This window comes from Pelodiscus sinensis, chromosome 5 (assembly GCF_052426305.1).
Source record: "Pelodiscus sinensis isolate ZL-2025 chromosome 5, ASM5242630v1, whole genome shotgun sequence".
NCBI classification, from domain to species: Eukaryota; Metazoa; Chordata; order Testudines; family Trionychidae; genus Pelodiscus; species Pelodiscus sinensis.
The window spans coordinates 42,295,214-42,301,328 of NC_143056.1; positions in this window are offsets into that span (position 1 = coordinate 42,295,214).

A 6,115-nucleotide genomic window follows, 5' to 3' on the forward strand; every position below is an offset into this window, starting at 1 on the left:
TGAGTCTGGGTGTCTGTACAGTAATTCCTTGCTTAACATTGTAGTTATCTTACTGAAAAATGCTACTTTAAGCAAAACAATGTGAAGCAAATCCAATTTCACCATAAGAATTAATGTAAATGGCGGGAGATTAGGTTCCAGAGAATTTTTTTTGAGCAGACAAAAGTATATACATATACACTATAAGCTTTAAACAATTTTTAACAATTTAATGCTCTACAAAGCAATGATGATAGTGAAGCTTGGTTGAGGGGGTGTAGTAAAAGGGTAGAATATTTCCTACGGAATGTCTTGCTACTAAATGATGAACTTGCACTTGACTGAACCCTCAAGTGTTAACACGTTGTTAATGTCGCCTCCCACTATACAAGGCAGCATGGTCTGAGGAAACACAATAGATACAGCACAGCAGAGGCTGCAAACACTTCCCTGCAGAAACTGAACATTATGATGAACCCACACTTTCACACTGGAATGCACTTCTCATTCCTCCAGATGGCACATACATGGCTGCACAGTGCTAAGGGGTATATGTGTGTGTGACAGAGACACACACACTGTGGGTATGTCTACACTACAAAGTTAATTTGAAATAACAGCCTTTATTTCGAATTAACTTCAATAGTGTCTATACATGCAAACCGCTATTTTGAATTTAATTCAAAATAGAGGAGCGCTTAATTTGAATTTGGTAAACCTCATTCTACGAGGCGTAACGCCAAATTCGAAATAGCTAATTCAAAATAATTGCTGTGTAGACACTTAATTCGAATTAGCTGGCCTCCAGCCCTTCCCAGTTTCTCCCGGTGGCCACACTGGGCCAAACCAGGAAAACTCCTCTTCTCTTCCCTAGCCACGGAGCCCTTAAAGGGGTAGACTCTGGCCAGACGGCATGTGCCAGAGCCAGGCCTGCCAGCAATCTCTGCCCCTGACCCAGTGGACCCATAAAGAGCTAGGCAGCCAGTGCCAGCCAGCCATCCCCCACCCAGTCTCCCAGCACCGAGAGGCCAGCCAGGGGCCATAGATGGCGCGCGCCCGCTTGGACTGGTGCGGAGATCATGGACCTCATAGAGGTTTGTGGGGAGGCCCCCAATGTCCGTGATCTCCGCACCAGGAGGAGGAACGCGGCCGTCTATGGTCGCATAACGGACACCATGGCCCAGAAAGGCCACAGGTGCACCCAGGAGCAGGTGTGCCTGAAAATTAAAGAGCTGCGGCAGGGGTTCACCAGGGCCACCAGGGGCGGCGCCGCAGCAGGCGCTGACACCTGCCCCTACTTCCCCGCCCTCGACCGCATCCTGGGGGGTGGGACAGTCCGCACCATCCCAGGGGGCACTGAGTCAGGACCAGAGGGCCCTGACCCAGGTGCGGCAGAGGGGCCAGCATGAAGGGTGCCATGCCAGCGGGACCCCCAAGCTGTCCCGGCACTGGAGTCAGCAGAGTCATCAGGGGAGGCCACACCAGGTAAGTGCCATCACTCTCCCCTACCCGGGGTGGGGTGGAGAGGGAGACCAGGGGCCGTGGGCATGGGCCATGCCTCCCATGGATCACGCAGCCACCTGTGCATGTGTGGGCATGTGCCGTGCCACCCTTGGGCAGGTGGCTCCAGCTGCCTGCCACACAGGGGCCGTGGCCCAATAGCCACACATGTGTGAAGAGACCTGACACGCTCCCGACCCCGGGACGGGACCCAGCAGGATGCCCTCCCTTCACACGTCCCCTCTACACAGAAACAGGGGACATCTCCCCCCCACCTCGGCCGCACTATAAAAGGCACAGGGGCATGGGTGCAGTCTTGGGGCAGCTCCCACTCCCGGGGAGAGCCAGACATCCCACTCATGGCCTCTGTGCAAGCACATCGGCTCTGATGGTGCAGGGTACGGTCGTCCTCACCTCACAGGGGGCACTGGGCATCATCCACTGCATCCCAGGGAGAACTGACCACTCCTCTTCTTTCTCCACAGCCACACCAGCTGCACGTGCAGGGCGCACCACCCTGCATAGGACACGCTCCTGCACCCGAGGGCTCCACAGGACCACCGCAACATGGCAGGGGTACTGGGACCAGCACCTAGGGGCCCTGTGAGCCCTGCACTGCATTATCCAGGGCTGGGTGCAGGAGGACCTGCAGCTCCGCCAGAAGCAGCTTGCCCAGGACCGTGCCATGTGCTCACACCTTCAGGCCCTACTGCAGAGCATGCTGCCCCATGCCGCCCCAGTGCCTGCTGCCCCCCCAGCTATTGTTCCTCTTCCCACTCCTGCCCCCTCTTCCACCTCTCCCTCCTCAACCTCCTCACCCTCCTCTTCAATCTCCACAGCCCCCACCTCAACCTCCACACCCTCCTCCCCATCCCCCTGGGGATGCCGAGGCCCCCGCACCCGCCGTGCTGGGAGACGTGGCCTGATGAGAACCCCCACCCCTGAGCACTGAGCTTTCCTTCCCCCTTCCTCCCTTTGCTTCCCCCTTCCAGCTCCCTCACCAGTTTTCCCTCTCCCCTCTCCCACCCTCTCTCCTCTCATTTCCCGCCTCCTTTTCCCAGTCTCCCCAGAGTTTCATCCCCTCCCCAGTTTTGTTAAATAAAGACAGTTCGTGTTTATGAAAAAGTGGGGCTAGGGAGGGGTAAGTGGAAGGATGTGAGGGAGGAATGGGGCACGAGCCCCAGGTGGGGAGGACTGGGGTGGCTCCTCAGCCTCTTCAGGGTGGATGCTCTCCTGCAAGGCCTCCTGGATCCTGACAGCCCCCCGATGGACCTCCTGGATGGCAGCCTGCAGAAAGTGCAGCTGGGCTGATGGCAATGACCCCACGAGACGCACCGGCATGCCCAGGGGCAGCTCTGGCTCCATGTGGCCGAGTGCTGTGGTGTCCCAAGTGCAGACACTCAGGGCACTCCAAGACAGGACTGCTTTGCTGTCCCTCATCGAGGTAGACAAGCAAGCAGGGAACCCTGAGAACTGTCTGTCCGGGGTGGGGGTAGGGTCCCTTTATGCACTGAGCTCAGATAGCCTCAGGCAGCAGCCCCACACACTAAGTCCTAACCTGATGCCCTGCCGGCACTGGTTCCGGCCAGCCTTAACTTTGGTTCAGGGTCCACGCACTATTTTGAAATAGCAAAATGCTATTTCAAAATAGTTTTTGTGTATAGATGCGTTATTTCAAATTAGCCTAATTCGAATGAACTATTTTGAATTAAGTTAACTTGAATTAACGCTGTTGTGTAGACGTACCCTGTGTGTGCAAGACAGACGCATATGCTGTGTGTTTGAAAGAGAGTGGCAGACATTGCCCCTTTGCGTATGCTGACCCTACGTCAAATACACTGCCCTTTTGAATACTGTAGATCAGGAAGTTCAGACTAAAAAACCTGTAGCTATTGGTAACCTGCTTTTTGAAGATTAGGTACAGAGAGGGGGCCTCAGTCATGGGCAGGAGGAACATCCTGACATCAGCACCCCTCTCGTCTACCCCTCCTCCCCTAGCAAACAGGGGCTCCCAGGAGAGAGCAGGAACAGTATGGCAGCATGGCCCAGCCACATACAGCACTTTACAGGGAACTTAGGTGAGCTGATTAGGAGCTGCAAGCTCATGCAGGTTCCAAGCCCCCACAAGGATGGGCTGCTCTTCAGAAAATTCTGCAAATAGTAGACAAAGGAGGCCAAATGATGCTATAAGGGACAACGCAGAACTTTATACAAGCATGTGCTTTAATAGCTAAACAGTGCAACAACATTAACCAGGATTTTAAGTGACGAGTTACTGTAATTATAAGTTTATTGCTGGAGTTGATATACTGATAAGCAGAAGTTATTAGTTCTTTTGTTTTTGGTAGGGAGACAGACAACCCATTAGGGATTTCATTGGGTTATGTTTTGTTTTGAATTACCTATAAAAATTTATTTAGTGTATGCACTTTGGAGACGCTTGGGATAAATACTTCTGAGAGGATTTCTACAAGCTTGGAGCCTGATTGCTACCTTCCCAGTGGCTAGGGTGATGGTCGGCCACCAGAACCCTGATGATGAACACTCAACACCATCTCAGACTTTGGTAATTATCTTCTGGGGTGCTCTATTTAAAGGTAGGCCTTGCATTCAATAAAAATAAGGATTTTTAGGTGGAAACATTCATACATATACTACTCATTTATCAGACAGATGCTCTGTCCCACACTGATAGTTTCCTGACACCACCTGGATAATAGGGATGTAAAATTCCATTTAATTTGTTAACTGGTTCAACGAGGGTGGGTGGGCTGTGGCTGGGTTGGAGTGCCTCCTTCTTCCATAGGAGGGGGATGCTGCAGCTGGACTGGAATGCCTCCTGCCTATGGTAGGTCTCAAGAGGCTAGAGCAGCCTCCACTGGTTTACCATAATCGGTAAGCCTCACCCATTAAGGGTAACGCTTACTGTTTAACTGGTTAACCATTCACAGACCTATTGGAAAACAGAGACAAGTTACCACAGAGCTGAGTTCATATAATCCCAGGTAACTCTTCACTAGCCAAAAAAACTGACTCCCAACTTCAAACAACAGGGTCCAATTTTAACTGTCCCAATCTACAATCCCAGCCCAAACACCAGATCCAATCTATGACTAGCTGTCTGAGTTGAGCCTACAAACATTTCAGATAACACCATGTCAGCCATTTTAGCTAGGAAATCTTGAGCTGAGGCAGAAAATCATTTACATGTACAGTGAAAAAAACAACAAATGGTCTGGTAGCACTTTATAGACTAACAAAACATGTAGATGGCATCATGAGCTTTCGTGGGCACAGCCCACTTCCCACGAAAGCTCATGATACCATTTACATGTTTTGTTAGAATACCAGACCATTTGTTGTTTTTTTCTGTAACAGACTAACTTGGCTACCCCCTGAAGTTCATGTATAGTGAAGTTGGCAAGCACAATCAGCGTGGTGAATCCACTAATCCTGAAGTAAGAAATTCACAGCAAGAAGGGACTTTGCTGTGCAGAGAGGAAATCCACACACTAGAATTACCTTAATTCAATCATGGGACTCATATTCAAGATGGAAATGTTTTATCAGAAAAGGCTTTGAATACATAGGAGACCTGCCACATTTTAGCTAGTTGTAAACACAACAGCCACAGAATCTCTTGTTGGCTCACTCAGTACTGAATACTTATGTGACATTCTGTATTCCTATATCCATCTCTTTTTAAAAACTGTGATAAATTTTGTATCAACTATGCCTTGTAAAATATCTCTTCATTATTCTGGTAAAATGTGTGTGGCAACATTGTAAAAGTTATAAATTTTAACTGTGGCTACATCTAAACTACATCCCTCTTTTGAAAGAGAGATGGGATGTAAATTAGGCAGATCAAAAGTACAAATGAAGCAGGGATTTAAATATCCCATGCTTCATCTGCATAATCATGTCACAGTGGTATTTCGAAAAAGGGTATTTCAAAAGTAAAACCACCATCTATACGCAGTTCTTTCGAAAAAAATTTTTTTCAAAAGATCCTGTACTCCTCAATTTTTGTTGTTACTAAAGCCTTGTCTACACTGGCATGTTTTGTAGCCAAAACCTGCCATGTGGTTACAAAACACTGAGAGTGTACACAGTACAATGCGATTTTTGTTGGGAAGAACACACAGTTTTGGTGACAAAAGCTTCCACCTCTGTGAGGGTACATCTACACTGCGGTGTTTTTCTGGGATACTGCTATCCCGGAAAAACTCCACCATGTCCAAGGAATGCGTTTGCTCTTCCACTTTTTGTGTGTGTGTGGAAGAGCAAAAGTGCTCTTTCGGGGAGCCCTGTATACCTCATTCTATGAGGAATAAGGGCTCCTCTGAAAGGGCTCCCTGTCTAGATGGGGCCAAGTGATGGAAAAGCCTCTTCCAGAAAAACAATTGGAAAAAGCTATAGTGTAGACCTAGCCTGAGAAACTTTTGTCTTTTCCTGTTCCTTTATCGTCAATAAAAAGCCAGTGTAGACTCTGCTGTTTGTTTTGTCAGGAGAACTGGCTTCTGCCACTATCCCATAATGTCTTCCAGAATGGCTGTGCTCAGCATTTCATGATCTCTGCTGCCCTGCAGGCATGCACCCCTCCCCTTTCAAAGCTCTGGGAAATATCTGACAG